This window comes from Onychostoma macrolepis, chromosome 09 (genome assembly GCF_012432095.1).
Source record: "Onychostoma macrolepis isolate SWU-2019 chromosome 09, ASM1243209v1, whole genome shotgun sequence".
Lineage (NCBI taxonomy): Eukaryota > Metazoa > Chordata > Actinopteri > Cypriniformes > Cyprinidae > Onychostoma > Onychostoma macrolepis.
The window spans coordinates 30,760,839-30,779,029 of record NC_081163.1 but is presented as its reverse complement, the minus strand read 5'-3'; positions in this window follow the sequence as shown (position 1 = coordinate 30,779,029).

Sequence of the window (18,191 nt, the reverse complement as noted above, 5' to 3'; positions counted from 1 at the left end):
ATTTATACATCTTAAAATGTAAAAAATGTATTAATATGTAAAACATTAATATTAACCAAGATTTCTGTAAATTATATAAATGCACCATTAATTGTTACTTCTTGACACTTAATTCATTAACTAATAATTAGTTTATAATGTACAGCATATAAAAAAATCTGATAAATTTTTTTTTTTCTAAAAATGCAATAAAAATGCATCGTTTTGAAGGTAGGGTAAGGGCTAGTCTGTAATAATTATAATATCCTGTATAATAGCTGTGGTTGCCATTCAAATTTACTGTCAAAAATAAATAAAATGGTATAGACACAAGGTCAAACACAAAACATCATCAGGGTAACATACATGACAGACAACAATGCAATAAACATTAAATAACAGGAAATGTATCACTTAACACTCTAATGTACATTACTTATAACAAAAATAAGAATAAACTTAATAAAAGTTCATAAAACATTTATAGGATGTGGTACAGTATTTATACTATATATACAATTTAATTCAATTCAAGTTTATTTGTATAGCACTTTTCACGATACAAATTGTTGCAAAGCAGCTTTACGAAAAATTAAAGTTTCTACAATATATTTTGTAGTGGTTTATCAGTGGTGACTGTCAAGTTGATGTACATATGGCAGAAATGTATGGTAAAAATCAGTTAATGACATAATCAAACAGACGATGAACACTAGCAATGATTATATGTTGCAATCAAACTTATAGCAAAATTTGGTAGTTCTGTATGTTGTTTCAGGGTTGGCATCATCTGAGGTCCTCTGAGAGTTTGGCATCATCTCTTCTCAGGTGTTCTGGATCCAGACTGAAGCTTGTGTAATTCCTAGTTACCCCGTGGCAGACACAGAGAAACAAATATAGACATAATTAGCATAGCTGCTGTTCCAACCAAGCAAAAATGATTTGTTCAACCCAAGCTAAATAATAATAATGTGCATTTGATCAGATATAACTGCAGTACACGGTTATGAGATGCATTATGTGAATGCTTGGCTAAAGAGATGTGCCTTTAATCTAGATTTAAACAGAGAGAGTGTGTCTGCGAATGTTATCAGGAAGGCTGTTCCAGAGTTTGGGAGCTAAATGCGGAAAAGCTCTACCTCCTTTAGCGGACTTCACTATCCTTGGAACTACCAAAAGTCCAGAGTTTTGCGACCTTAGGGAGCAGGATGGATTGTAGCGTGATAGAAGACTAGTTAGGTATGCAGGAGCTGAACCATTAAGGGCTTTATAGGTAATTAGTAATATTTTGTAACTGATTCGGAACTTAATAGGTAGCCAGTGCAGAGACCGTAAAATTGGGGTAATATGATCATATTTTCTTGACCTGGTAAGGACTCTAGCCACTGCATGTTTTACTATCTGTAGCTTGTTTATTGAAGATGCAGGACAACCACCTTGCAGTGCATTACGAGGAAACGAGGAGTTCTTCAATAACACAGTCTTTAATAATCCAAACACTCAGAGAACGTAGGAGACACAGGAAGACGTACAAGAACTGACAAAACTAACTGAACTTACTGGGGCTTTTAAACACAGGACAATCAGGCAAGAATGAGACACACCTGGAATCAAATTAACACAATCAACATGAGGGAGAAACTGGGTCACAGGGAGCAAAAACACATGCAGACAGCTCCATAATTCTGACAGAACTAGCTTTTCTGTATCAGAAACAGGTAACATGTTTCGTAGCTTGGCAATGTTTCTAAGATGGAAGAATGCTGTTTTAGTTAGTAGAATGTCTAAAGTGGACTATCAAAATAAAGTGTAACCAGTAACAGTACATCCGTCTAGTTGCAAACTGTAATCCAAGAGATTCTGTATACTGTTTTTTGGTCCAATAAGTAATATCTCTGTCTTATCCGAATTTAATAGGAGAACATTACTGGTCATCCAATATTTTATATTTTTAACACACTCTGTTAGCTTAGATAATTTTGAAGTTTCATCTGGTCTTGTTGAGATATATAGTTAAGTATCACCAGCATAATAATGGAAACTAATCACATATTGTCTAATTACATTAACAAGGGGCAACATGTATATTGAAAATAGCAGAGGACCTAGGACAGATCCTTGTGGCACTCCATACCTTACTGGTGATAATTGAGATGACTCCCCATTTAAATAAACAAAGTGGTAGCAATCGGACAGGTAGGATCTAAACATCTTAAAGCCTACCCTTGAATACCCGTATAGTTCTGTAATCAATCCATGAGTATGTTTCGAGCTATAGTGTCGAATGCAGCACTAAGATCAAGTAAAACTAGCAAAGAGATGCAGCCTTGGTCTGACGCAAGAAGCAAGCCATTTGTAATTTTAACAAGTACAGTTTCTGTGCTATGATGGGGCCTGAAACCTGACTGAAATTCTTTTTTTTTTTTGCAGGAAGATGCACAATTGAACAGACACAACGTTTTCAAAAATTGTAGAAATAAACGGAAGATTTGAAATGGGTCTGTAATTTGCCAGTTCACTAGGATCTAGTTGTGGTTTCTTAATAAGAGGCTTAATAACACGCCAGCTGCATGTAACAACTCTTTCAGTAATTTGGTTTAGATGCAGTGATAAGATTATTTAGCTCTTCCTGTCCTATAGTTGTAAAGCACTGCATTTTTTCTTTGGGTGCGATGAATAAAGCTGAATTACTAGACGCTGTAGAATCTACATTTGTTATTGTATTTCTGATGTTATCTATTTTATCAGTGAAGAAATTCATAAAGTAATTACCATTAAACTGTGAGGGAATTTTTAGATCGGGTGGCGTCTGGTTATTTGTTAATCTAGCCACTGTGCTAAATAAAAACCTTGGATTGTTTTGGTTATTTTCTATGAGTTTGCGGATATGCTCTGCCGTGGCAGCTTTTAGAGCCTGTCTATAACTGGACATACTGTTTTTCCACGCAATTCTAAAAACATCCTAGTTAGTTTTTCCCAATTTGCGCTCAAGATTACGAGTTTCTTTCTTGAGAGAATGGGTATTGCTGTTATACCATAGCACAGTACGCTTTTCTTTAACCTTTTTCAATTTGATAGGGGCAACAACTTCTAATGTATTTGAGAAGATAGTGCCCATGTTGCTAGTCATTGCGTCTAGTTCATGTGTATTTATGGGTACACAGAGCAGTTAAGATAAATCAGGCAGGTTATTTGCGAATCTGTCTTTGGTGGCTGAAACTATAGTTCTGCCTGGATGATAACACGGAGCCATATAGTTAATATCAGTAATATGCAGCATGCACGATACAAGGAAATGGTCAGTTACATTATCCCTTTGAGGTACGATATCTATATCAGTAAGACCAATTCCATGCGATATAATTAAATCTAACGTATGATTAAAATGATGAGTGGGCCCGTTGACATGTTACTTGACTCCAAAAGAGTTTATTAGGTCAGTAAACACAAGTCTTAACGCATCATTTGTACTATATATGGTAAGGTAACTTACAGTTGACCAGTTAATAGGTTTCCACTGTAAAAATTATTTGTAGCTTTACTCTTTACATAATTAGTGTAGCTCCATGTAAACACAATAATGTAAATGTTTTATTGTCATTTAGATAGCTGAGTGTGTGCGTGTGTGTGTGTGTGTGTGTGTGTGTGTACTTGTTTTTGTTACATTGTGGGGTCCGGCCTGTGGTCCCCGTGAGAGAAAAAAAAATGATTAAAAATAATAAATTATGTTTATCTGAAAGTGTAACAATGCAAACAGGTTTCCTGTAAGGGGTAGGTTTAGGGTTAGGTTTGGGTTAGGGAATAAAAAATAATATTGTTTGGTCGGTATAAACGTAATAGAAGTCTATGGAAAGACCTCACAATTCATAGAAACAATTGTGTGTGTGTGTGTGTGTGCGCGCAGAAGCCCTTGGCCATTGAACAATGATTCATGACTTATGATGAGACAGTAATTGTCAGGTTAGTGAGGTGAAAGGAAGGGCTAACAAAAACATCATTATTTTCATGCCACATTCATGGGAATGGCTCATCAGGTTGTGACGCTTGTGTGTGTGCACAAATCCAAATAAATAGGTCTTGTGCCGTCATGGTGTCTCTTACTGCTTCATTTTGCTCATGATAAGCCTCCCTGCTGGGTCCTGTGCATGTGCGTGTTTCATCTGTCTTGCGTAAATGTCACTGTGTGTGTGTGTGTGTGTGTGTGTGTGTGTGTGAGGTGCAGCCAATGGGGGCGAAATCAGACGGGCGGCCTGCTGCAACTGCACCGTGTGCATCCAGATGTTTGAGAGATGAGGGTGTTAGGTCAGTACATCAGCTCGCTTGTGTGTTTGTTTGTCGTGTGAGGTCTCTGGGGTTGGTGTTGGGTCATAGACCCATTTTGCTGGTGTGTGAGAGATAAGAAGTGTGTATGACAGGAGCCATGCGGCCTTGTGTGAAAACCCAGCAGCCCTGGACAGGGTGACCCCATCAGGAGGAGGGTTAAATATTTATACCAGCCTTCACTGTGAAGATTCACTCTGCCCAGGGGAGAATACCAGGAAAACCGTCACGTCTAATGCTTTTCACATCACTGCTGGATCTGTGTGCTTGTGAGAGAGGAAGAGAGTATGAGAATGAGACAGCGTTTTGGACAGAGATGATGTTCTGCCCACAGAAAATGTGATTTGCATGTGCGTGTGTGTTTGTTTATGAGTGTGTGGGGGTAAAAGAGAGACTGTTTTGTATGTTAAATGTGTAATTTTATTATCACTGAATGTTGTTTTTCCTATTAAACAGATATGAAGAAAAAAATGGTGTAGGTTTCTTTTGAAACAGTTATCACTCAGAGATTAAATTTCACACTGAATTGTTTTAGTTGCACTTGTATTGAAGCAATAGATACTCGTAGCTGGTTGGTTTGTAGGTACATATTCATCTCATCCAGCGCTCCTTTGTTATCTGTTTTATAAAATATCATGTTAAGATATTTCTGTGTGTGAAATTGCTGCAAACTAATCAGTGCATGAGTGAATCAAACTGAATAACAAACAAAAACAGACTTTTTTGCAAACACATTCATTAGATTAGATCAAAATAATTATTTATTCATGAATCTGGCATTCTGGTTCTAAACAGCAAATAGAAAACACATGACATGATTGCTGAAAAAATTATTAATGAGTCAGTATGTGGAAATCTACAGACAGTAGATATACTGATATTTATCAGTAATATTTTACTGGGGCACAGCAGCATTTCACTGGGAAAAAGAGCCTAGTGACTCCCCTGACTTTTACCAAAAACAAAACCTTTTAATGCATAACCTTGAGTGCCACATTGCCTTTATAAAATTATGGCAAGAATAGTATGATACACTGTCCATCCACTTCTTCAGCAACCTTGTTTCCAGAAGTACTTTCCCCCATTAAGAAAAGTCTTCATTTAAGCATTATAAGCCATGAACCAAATTAACTAGTTACAAAGTGAATCACAACATTACAAACTTTAATTTAAAGTGAAAAATATATAAGGTATAAGTGTACTAGAGGTCTTCTCAGATGAATGAATGAATGAGGCATTTATATAGCGCTTTAATGTGTATTGCAATACACCCAAAGCGCTTTACAATCATGTTGGATCCTTAAATCTGTACCTGACCCGAATCCCTTCTATCCGAATCTGATGTGCATACATTAATTGTTAAAAAAGAAAAACCTGACTTGAGACAGGCATGACAAATTTAGACTCAAGTCCGATCTGACATGGTTTAATTTTTTTCAAACTCAACTGAAGAAGAAGAGTGACAATAACATACTGTCATACTGCTGTGTGTAATTAAATACTGATATGAATAATGTAAAGTTGGCATTAACAGAACTCTGGGCGGAACTCAAGTTTTTGGATTCAGTTGTATCTGGGAAGACCATCTTTACTGGAGTAAAGAACGACAATCCCGTGGCAGATACCATCGATTAATAACCTCGAAGCACACAGCACACTCTTAAAAACAAAGGTTACAAAAGCGAGTTTTCGCAGTGATGCCATAGAAGAACCACTTTCCACTAGTGGGGACCTTTTTCCACTATAAGCAACCTTTGTGAAATGGAAAGGTTACATGGGTATTACAAATTATTCATGAAACCATAGATGCCAATAAAGTGCCTTTAGTTTTAGGAGAGTATGTCCTTAACGGTTTGTAAGTTACTATTAAAAATCAATTCTCCTATGAAGAAAATAAATGGAATTTTTACTTGAATGCCAAACCCAAATGTAAAATCAAATTAAATCAAATGACTTTTATTTTCATTTAACCACATACACAAATGCACGCACTCGGTCTCTTCACTGTATCATGCCAATTTTGCTAATCACATCAGGCTGTTTCAGGTTGCCAAATATTGTAGGAACTTGACAAATTAGAAGTAAAATCACTATAATGCACAGCCTTGAGCAGATTATTAATACGATTGTTTATTAGATGCTAATAATCCTTGAAGGGTAATCATGTTGCCATAAAGAGACTTAGACATGGTGCATTAGAATCAAACTTCCTGTGTGAAATCATTCAGAGCACTTGTGCTTGACTATTGGTTTTGTGTGACAGCTCTGATAGCATCTGACAGCTCACTTTTACATCACTAGCTGACTGAATGCGCATAGGGTATTTTAATTATATGAGAAATTTGCATGCACATAATGAATTATTCATAATTTGTCTGTTTGATAGCAGGTCATTCATGCATAACGTACAGTGTAATGGTTTCTCGTGTTGTGGGTGTTTGGCACATGCAGGCCCTAAAGGATTTAAAGCAGCATGTACATTTGTTCATGTGTTGTCGAGAGCTCGAGCTGCTATCCACATTTAGCCATATGAGTGAACCACAGATAGCAACTGCACAGCGCATACGTGAGCCACCTCTAAAAATACATGCCGCACACATCCGCTGCCTCACACAGGGGTCTTGCATTCAGCACATGCAGTTCTGGTAATGAATAGTAGGAGGCTGTTTTTGTTGTTGAAGATGTCTATTTGGGTTGTAGATGAGTACTTTCTGCTAGCACAGTATGGCTACTTACAAGCCTGATATGATCAAAGATTTTGAAAACATTGGAAAATGTTTTTATTGCCCAAATGTGAAATGTATAAGGGTTAATATACAGTCAAATGGTATTATTGCAAAATAAACTAAGCCAAAAGGTTTTCATTTATGAAAAGAGACAGCTGGCTGTACATAATCCTGCTTATTATCCCGCTTATTTATTACTGCTCACCAGATAAATAAATATGTGGACATGGAATAGTAATTTGAGTTTAATGATAATTTTATGAGTGAAAGAAAGAAGCTTTTTTTTTCTTTTCTTTTTTTCTTTTTTTGCCATGGACAATAGTTAAATATACAGTTTAGCAGTCATTATACAGAAATATATCAGAAAGAAATATTCCAAATATATCAGATATACACTCACCACACACTTTATTAGGTACACATGTTCATCTGATTGTTGATGCAAATATGTAATCAGCCAATTATATGGCAGCAACTCAATGCATTTAGGCATGTAGACATGGTCAAGTTCAAACCAAGCATCAGAAAGGTGATTGAAGTGACTTTGAACGTGGCAAGGTTGTTGATGCCGGACAGTATTTCTGATCTACTGGTATTTTCACACACAACCATCTCTAGGATTAACAGAGGATGGTTTGAAAAAGAGAAAATATCCAGTGAGTGGCAGTTCTGTGGGTAAAAATGTCTTGTTGATGCCAGAGGTAAGAGGGGAATGACCAAACTTGTTCGAGTTGATAAAAAGACAACAGTAACTCATATAACCACTTGTTACAACCGAGGCTTGCAGGTGAGCGTCTCTAAAATCACAAACTTCAAGCAGATGGACTACGGCAGCAGAAGACCACACTTGGTATACCATTCTTGTCATCTAGGAACTGGAAACTGAGGTTATAATCGCACGGGCTCACCAAAATATTCAGCAGACGATCAGAAAAAGCTTGCCTGGTCTGATGAGTCTCGATTTCTGCTGCGGCATTCGGATGGTAGGGTCAGATTTTGGTGTAAACAACATGAAAGGATGGATCCATCCTGCCTTCTATCATCTGTCGGGATCTGTACGGAGGGAGAATCGCGATTTCAATTTCTACCGAGGGACCGCCAACCCCCACCCCCGGGACACAGGGCCCAAGTGAATATGCAGTCCAGGGGGCCCAGAAACCGTAGCGGCAAATCTGCAGCAACTGCATGATACTAACATGTCAATATGGACCAAAATCTCTGAGGAATTTGCCTGCCAGTGCATCCAATGCAGAACCAAACTTTATATTGTACAGAAGTGAACAAATGTCAAATCAAACACTGAAACTTTGACTGCATAAGCCCAAACTATGCACAAAATTATTAATATAAGCTAATTATTAACATAAGCTAAATAGGAAAACTGACCATTTTGATCTTCCCCTAATAATTTACAGCACAAAAATACTGTCTCTTTATACAGATGGGAGGTTTATACTGTATGTATTTTCTTTTACATTTTAAAAGAATCTGTTTAATTAGGCTGCTTCTACCAGATTAATTTTGTGCCAAATTTTGATTGGAAACACAGTCTCTGATATCAACAACAAAAGATACAGGGAACCTTTTTTTATTTTCGCTATTCTAACTATGCACATACGATTTGCATTAGGTATCATATTCCCTGCTGTTTTTCTCCTCAGAACCTGTCCTGTGTCCCACCACTTGAGACCTACTTTGATAGATTACCTAGTTCCCTTTTCCTGTTTCTCTTTCGCATTTCTTTTCTACATGAGCTCTGTCTTTTGTTACCCAAGCAGCGCGATGACGTATTTCCTCCTCCGTGATGCAGCCTGCACATGCATCTGTGCGTCTGTGAGTGTTTCTTTCAAATTATTTTGAGTAAGAGAAATGGAAAGTATGCTCATTTTTGTGTGCTTACTTTCACATGTGGATAAGATAGATGGGGAGGAAAAGGGAATTAAAGAGTGGGAGGAGTAACATTTCTTTGCAGCCTGCAATATGGAAAGTCTCCTTGTCTTGCAGGTGCATTGTAGAGATAAGAGGAAGAAAAGCAGGAAGAGAGAGAGAGAGAGAGAGAGAGAGAGGGAAACCGCATGTGTGCAGCACATGAAAAATCCAACTGAAAGAGGTTGAAAAGGAGAAAATAATCAGACATTACACAACACTTCCTGAGTATAAGGAGAGAAAGACGTTTCCCTCTGTGCAGGAATGAAAGACCGGAAATTCCGCGGTGAGCGTAACGGACCGGTATGTTTGCAATCATGTCCCTAAATCCAAAAAACAACTTTATTCCACTGCCGTTTAACACATGTGGCAGAGCAATCCAGCTCCAGGTCATGCACCAAAATGCAGAGGACAGGTTACATCACAGCACAGCCTTGTCCTCATACCTCACTGACTCACATTGCTGTTTGGTGAATTTAAAGCAGCCACCTGATCGCAACTGTTGCTTCTATTCAACTGAGGTGAGTCTTAACTAGCTTGATTAAGGCGGTTATGTCGAAGAGCTCAGAATGAAAGGCCTTAAGAGCGTGGCTTATCCTCTGTCCCATTGAAAATAGTGGATCTCTTCCAAAACCTAGTGATCTGCCTAGGTAGGTAGTATTTTAAGACATAAGCCCACTTCTGACATGAAGGCTGTTCTAACAGGCAGTTCACATTAAGGCTGGGTGGCATGTACCAGACAACTGTAGAAATGTGTTGTCTGGTACAATTTTGATGCTGAAATACTGTTATGATCTGAAATTATTCATACGCTGATATGCGTATGAAGTTTTTTTGTACTGTATACCAAAGTCAAAGACAGCACTGCATGGCCGTTTTCCTTTTCATTTTTTTATGCCCTTCACTCGCAAACTTCCCTCCTTCACATTTGCTCGGATGTACGTCCTAAGCCCTTGATCACTTAGAATCTGCTATAGAGTTGGTTTATTGTTTACACTTTTTTTATCTTACGAATTTGTTTGGTGCAGCATTCTATATGTATGCTTGGGCTGTTATAAATGTAAAAAAAAAAAATGTATATATTATAGAGTTGTGTAATCTGCGATAACGTCACAATCGTGTTGCATTGTGGTCTGTGGAGTGGCCTGAAGTGTGCATATGAAGCAGACTCTCTCCCTCGGTCAAAATCGAGGGGTCGAGGGTCTGTCCATATGAACTTCCCTCGTCCACTTCACGAAGTGCAACGCACTTCAAAATGGCATCGGGGATTCCCCTGAGAGGAAGTGCTTAGGGAAGTTCACGAGTGCGTGTCTAAAAGTGGAGTGGAACGCAGCCCATGAATCCTTCACAGAGGAGGCAATCCCAAAATGCATTGTAGCAGGTGCAGTAAATTCAAGATGGCGGACAAAATGACATTAGGGCTGCATTCTGATTAACAGGGTTCCTACGCAGTGTTCATTTCTCCCTAAGCACAGGATGAAAAAATGCATTCATTCAGAACACCCTGCAACATCATCAAACAGACGACAACTATGCGCATATTAGAGGAGTTTGAGGTAAAATTACATAATATACTTGTGTAAATAAATATAACACACACATTTTTATGAATTAATTATTATTAATTTCATTAATATGCATTGCCATATTTGAAAGCGATAACTAAGTGATATGTTTCTGTTGCAAATATATGCAATTTGGTTACATTATATGTGTATTTTATTTCATTTAACCATATGATGCACTGTAATTGTCACATCTCACACACTTTATCCCTGTAAACAACCTAGTACAAACCACTAATTACTCAGTTAAACTCAATTAAAATGCCACAGCCTCAACTCCTTTTCACTGCAATTGTTTTATTCAAACTTCTTGCAATACTGGAGTGATGCTCAATGACTGGTGGATAATTTTCTATCTTCGCTTTATATAAAGTTATGCACCAGTCTTCCCTTTCTCCCTTTCTCTTTCTTCAGATTGGAATCTGACTTTGGAAGTTCACAAAGTGAAGTCCAGTTATGATTGAATGGAATGTACCTTGAAAGTCAGTAATTATTATTAAAATGTATATATTCATATAGACATTTTTACTAGATATTTGTGTGTGCCTACTGTAAATTTTCATGACTATTAAAACATTGTGTTATTAGCTTAGAAGTCCATTCTGCTTTGCACAAGGAACACAATTTGTATGACAGACCAAGTTGTTATCTGTGTAGAACAGTTGTCGGTTGAGATCCATAGAAAGACAGACAATGTCCTGGCAGAAAATAACCAGTAGCTTCATGCGGTAAACTGCATGAAAACAGATCAAAAATATCTGCATCAGAAAGATATGACTAAATAACTTTCTTGGTGTTATAAATTGCTGCATTGGAATAAAAGGTCCGTTTTTTCTTTGTATGTGTTTTATGATTAATCTGCAGACTTGTGTGCTCATCTGTGTTGCACAATCAGTGGGTTCCTGGGGCTACTGAATCTGAGATGTCTGAGTCCTGTCAGTTTTCATTTACGCAGACATGAAGACGCGTCCCTTCAGAGATGAATCATGTCTGTTTGTTTGAGGGTTGGACTAGGGTTGGATCTATATTAGCATGCAGTCTTCTTGACTCACCGCCTGCTCTGCACATGCTATGCCTACAAACACTTGTTCCTTAAATTTAAACCATGAGTTTCGGTAAGACTTCTAACAGTTCAATAAAAGATCAAAGACTTCCCTTTCCAGAATATTTGACCTGGATTTTAAGATTAAATGTGACTTCCACGAAACCTGTAAATTACTCTCATGTGTTACACCGCTGCAGTCATTAACTGCAAAGCAACCCACAGCCCACAGCCCACAGCTAATGACGCCCAGCTGCTTCCTCACATTCTTTCTTTGCATGTTAAGTGTGAACTATTATCTTTTGTCTTCTTTCCCATCGCTTTAACAGCAACTGTATTTCCCTGCACACCTGCACTAAATGCAGTTGCTTTTGTTTCTACTTAGTGATTGTGTAGCCTATTTGTTCAGTTGAAGCAGTATGGACGAATAACCCCTTCTCTGGGCTTTGTGTTTTCTTTACTTGACATTTGAAAACCGTGGTTATGTTAGATTAGTGGGTGCATCTCCCTTTAGCATGCTCAGGTCACATTGTAACCAAAAATAAAAGAGCTTTTTTAGCCGTTTTTATTTATTTATTTATTTTGCATATGTACACGACAGCTACATGTACACGAACAGAAGAAAAAAAATCAGCTTATTGAAGTAAAATCAACTTAGTTTATTGCAGTCCACCGTTTACTTGACTTCATGTTGTTCGAAACCTGTATGACTTAATTATTCTGTGAAACAAAATAAGATAGAATATTTGAAATAAAATAGGATATTTTGTGAAATGTGTCATTTGTGTGTTAATACTTTCTTTCTTTATAAAAATCTATGGTCACCAAAAGATTTTTCCTACCACTTTTCTTTAAAATATCTTCTTTTCTGCAGAATATTTTAGTGTGAACTATCCATTTTATTAGCAATAAGTATTAATTCTAATAGTTGTGTGAGATTTCACACACTTGTACATGTGATCTTTTAGGTCTCTTATGTATATTTCAGCTTACCACGTATGTGCGTTTGGCAGGTGACGTCAGCATAGCATTCTGTCTGTTTATCTGCACTCAGGTGTGTGTGTGTGTGTGTGTGTGTGTGTGTGGCCTCTTCACTGAAACTCTCACCATTGGAGCCAAAGGGCCAGAGCCCCTGTTAATCTTATCATCACAGATAAGTCTCTTAACTCCAGGCCTGATAATCTTATTATACAGAGCATCGAGGGAGATTCCCCTTTTTGGGGAGGGACAGGTGCACAGCGGAGGAGGCATTATTGATTAATTATAGGCTTCTTTTCAATTAAAACCACTATGCAGCAAATAAACAACTACAGTGAAATGTGACAGATTCTTTTATATAAAACAAGTGTCGTTCCTGCTGTGGATCAGTGTGCCTGGCTCTGATGTGCCTCGTCTGGCCTCAGATCAGGCGGGGGAAGGGTGGCTAAGACAGAGCTCTCCCAGTGACATCAGGCTTTATCTCCTCACAGCTCTCTGACGCCATCCAACCCAGTTCTCACGTGTCGAGGAGAGGAGATGATTAAGACCGGCTGCTTTATTGCGTGCACACTTACGCACACACGCTCACACGTAGTCAGACATGCTGATGCAAACAAACACACTTATGTGGATGCAGCATCTCTGAGTCTGGGAAGACAGACAGCACCACACCAAATTGTATTAAACAGAGGACAGCAGACTTATTCATTCCTCTTAAGCAATTAATGTTATTTACATGAAAAGGGATAAACCCACATGAAAGAAAATTAAGCAAAAAAAAAAAAAAAAAGTATTAATGGCTCAATTGTTTTTCCTAGGCAGTGATGAGATTAAAATGAAAATGTCTCCTGCTTTTCTAATATTTCTCATGAAAATTATTCTATTTACATTACCGTTTAAACATTTGCGTTGATAAGTTTTTAGTTTGTTTGTTTTTGAAAGAAGTCTCTTATGCTCATCAAGACTTAATAAAAATACAGTAAAAGCAGTAATACTTTTAGATTAACTGATTGAATTTATAGACAAAGTTGAAGCATTATTACTCCAGTCTTCAGTGTCACATGACACTAATATGCTGATTTGCTGCTCAAGAAACTTTTTATATTATCAATGTTTAAAACAATTGTGCTGCTTAATCTTTTTGGGTTTCACTTTATTTTGATGGTCCCTTTAACACATTCTATTGACTATAAGTAATGTTGCACCTACATTTCTACTGACTCTCATTAGTGTTAGTAGTGTGTTAGTTGACTGGTAGGGTTAGGGTTAGATTAAGTTGACACGTTCTTGCAAAGTTACTTGTAGTCAGTAGAATATCTGTTGGGAGACCAACACAATAAGGAGTTAGTAGATATGAAGCAGACAGTCTACTAATACTCTTATGAGAGTTTGTTGACATGTAGTTGCAACATTACTTAGTGTCAACAGAATGTTCAAAAGGCACCATCAAAATAAAGTGTTACCTATTTTTGTGAAAAATTTTTCCTTTTTTCTTTTACTTTTTCAGTCCTCTTTAATGAACACAAAGTTCAAAAGAACAGTGTATACTTGAAATAAAAATCTTTACTTTCACTTGTGGTCATTTAAATGCAATTTACTTAATGTCTCAAACTCTTCTCAGATTTGCCAAAATACCAGTCAGCGTAAGTAAATAAATAAATAAATGAATAGCCTACATACATACATACACTACATACTTCTACTTCTCCATTTGAAGGTAATATTTTCCTCATTAAAAACTTTTACACATAAAAAATTAGAAGATGTCTGCAATGGCATTGGAAAATAAAAAACATTTGTTATACTCTCTGTCATATCAGCTAACAAATGAATTAAATTGTCGCTTTAAGGAAAACCACCTGAGACAAAGTTGGCTATCGAATTGAATATTGATGTGAAGAAGCCATAACATTTTCCACTGTTTAATTTACCTATGATATTTTCCTCGAACGTGCCATGTGACATCCTGGATAATTTGTTGAGTCATAGAAACCCAAAGGTGGAGCACTTAATCAACTTCAATCTGAAAGGTGTCGTCTCAGCTCATTTACCACTGTCGTCCTCTTTCTGTCTCAGCCTCACCTCCCAGTCTCTCTCCTCATTCCTTTCCTCCTTCAGGTCATCCCCCTGTTCAAAAGAATCATGTGCTTCCCGAGACAATGCTCCTAACATCACTGATTTTCCCTTTAGAAATAACCTCACAAAACATGTGGATGAGTTGTTTGCTACCTAAAGTAAAAGCATCACTCGCATTCTCCTCAGAAAATGTAATACACATGCATTATATTAACTCATCCAAATAGGAAGTAGCGAGGGTGTTGAAAGGTCACGGTTTCACACTACGTCACAAACAATTGTCGAAGCTGTGAAGAATGAAGCGTGTATGCATCCTTAAATGGTTCCCATTTGAGGGCACTTATAAAAGGAAACACTTTGACATTAGACAGAAAGCTGGCTGCTCCATTACTTTTGACCTTGTTTAGTCAAATGCCAGAGAGTGCCTTGGAAGATGAAATGTCCTTTAAATGCCCTAAAGGCAGATATATTGATCTTCCAAAGAGACTTAACTGTGATTCATGTCTACAATTGGGCTCTGCCCTTGTGTTTGAAGGCCAGACCTCTCATGGCTGTCAGGCCTGCGTGTCAGCTTATCAATCACTGCTCATAATCTTCTCAAAGATGCATTGATTATGAGGTCAGAGACTCCCTCTCCATAACCCTTACAGCTGGAAGTTATTTTAGCCTGTACCTCAGGGTCTTCAAATGGGTTTTCAGGGTTGAAGAATGTTAGTCAAAACGGTGTCAAGTCACATGCCTTATTTGTCCTCTGTGAGCTTTTAGAGAGACGTCCTCTCTGAACATGATAATGTGCTACTTTTGTACATGGAATGGGAAGTTAATGATATTTAATGGATCATTATCTGACACTTTTTCTCAGGTCACCTCATATGGACTGGACAGTGTTGAAATGTTGAAAACCCCTTATCCAAAACATCTGAACTCTGCTCATGCTATGTTTATATTGCACAGGAACTTTACTTGTTGCTCATGAGGGTCTTGAATTGGATTTTTGTATTACATTTGACATGTTACATACCTCAATTGTTCACAATAACAGTGTTGTGGAAGCCAGTTTACATTACGAGTAGCCTGTTGCTTGGTAAACATGATTTTCTAAGTAGTTTAGACTGCCCTTTGGAGCTATTGAAACTACATGGGAGCAGACTGAATGCTAACAAATCAGAACATTATTTATCTGGCCCAATTTTAAATTAGGTTTACAGTATCAACCTGGAATGCATACTCTTTCTGGAATGCATGCTTTTACCAACCCAAAAAAATTTGGGGTTGGTAAATTAATACTTTTATTCAGCAAAGTAGGACACATTCAGACTGATCACAAATGACCGAAAATACATTTATAATATTACAAAAGAAATTTTCAATAAATGCTGTTATTTTTATTTTTTTAATTAATCAAAGAATCCTGAAATGTATCATGTTTCCACAAACATATTAGGCAGCACAACTGATATTAGAATCAGAAATTATTCTTAAGCAGCAAATCAGCATATTTGAATGATTTCTGAAGGATCATTATGCTAAAAATTCACAGGAATAAATTACATTTTAAAATATAGTGAAATAGAAAGCAATTGTAATAATATTTCACAATATTACTGTATTTTTGATCAAATACATGCTGCCTTGGTGAGCACGACAGACCTCTTTAATTAAAAATTGACTAACCCAAAACTTTTGAATGATTAAAAGTATGAGTACTGATTTGGAGTGTGGTGTTTGTTGAAAGTTAGCTGTAATATTTCCAGGAAAGCATTCACTATTATACAGTATATGCACAGTAAGTTTAGTAAATGAAGCCTGGCCCTATGATATTCATCAAGTCTTTCCCTCAGGACACCGCTGACGTCAGTCATGCCATATTTTCTCTGCTTAACGACTTTATTTACGAAATTTCTACATGTTGCATTTAGGAAAAAGAAGGCTTTCTTGCATTTCCCAGCAGAGTGAAAGAGGCAGACGGTTGTTCGAGCTGGCAGTGCTGAGCTCATTCTGTTAAAACTTTCTTAAGCTTTTTTCCACTGGCCAGACTCCTCGTAAATGGTTGCTTTATTTTGCTTTATTTGGTGTTACTCTGTTTTATATGATCTTTCAGTGTGGACTGTTAGAACAGACTGACAGTAACCCACCCTATCTTTATGAGTGTCACACAGTGTCAAAGTATGTTTGTACTGAATGCTGGAAGTACCTGCTGTTATCAGAACTGAAGCTTCTCTACTACAACAGCCTCTCCAAATGTTCTCAGTTTCTGGCTCTGGCCTATTTATCTTGGGTGCTTTCCAATTTTTCATTGCGTAACAGATACGCTAGGATAAACCCAGTCTCTGCAGACACACTTATGATCCAGGTGTGTCGGAATACTTTTATTACTTTACCTTCATGTCACACTAGGTTAATAATATATCCTTATAAAACATCAATTCAATTCAAGGACATAATTTCCACTGAGGACCTGAAAAGCACAATGAAAATGTCAGTCAGAATTCATGCTCGGTCACAGTGCTGTTGTCAGTACAGTCACATTTAATATACATTTATTATTCTCAAGCATACTACATAGACTGCAACTATCCCCTACACATAGCGCTCATCATATAAAAACATAGTACTCATAACGCACAATTGATTTTAATATATATTTATTTGATTTCAGTTTTATTGATCATTCTAGGTATTAATGTAAGGGAATCGTTCACCCAAAAATGAAAATTTGCTAATAATACGACCCGAGATGTAGTTGAGTTTGTTTCTTCATCTGAAAAGAATTTTAAGTCTAAAAATGATGGTTTTGTTTCTTGCAAATATGCTGCTTTTCACTTCACAAGACATTAATTGATGGACTGGAGTGGTGTGGATTATTGTGATGTTTTTATCAGCTGTTTGGACTCTCATTCTGACGGCACCCATTCACTGCAGAGGATCCATTGGTCAGTAAGTATCGTGAAGCTAAATTTCTCCAAATCTGTTCTGATGAAGAAACAAACTCATCTATATCTTGAATGGCCTGAAGGTGAGTAAATATTAAGCAAAATTTACATTTTTGGGTGAACTGTTCCTTTAAAAGTTTCACAATAAGCATGCTTAACAAAATACTTGTTTTTAATCTGAATTATATATTTATTTGCATATTGTTTGAACAGATCAGCAATTGTTTCAAATGTGTTTAATAGTAGCCTGTCCTTATTCCGTTACAAGTTGTTGCTGTCCTTTCACCCATGGCAACGTTTTATTATGTTGATAGTGTGTGTGTGTGTGTGTGTGTGTGTGTGTGTGTGTGAGTGAGTGAGTTGCCTCAAGTGTGTCTGTGGTCTCTGGCTGACGTAAATTCAACACAACTGCTTTGTTTGTATGGTGTGGTCTGAACTTTAACTGGCAGAGCAAAACAGCTAATGCGTTAAGCTATCTCTCTCTGAGCCCATCTGTAGCGCCGGCTGCTATATCTCATGCCTACAACCTTGTGCACTTCTGTTGCAAAAGGCAAATTGTTGCAAATTTTGTGACATGATGTTCTTGGGAAAATACTTGGAGAGAGGTTGTTCCTACTGTGTGGGTGTGATTGCGTGTGTGTGGTTT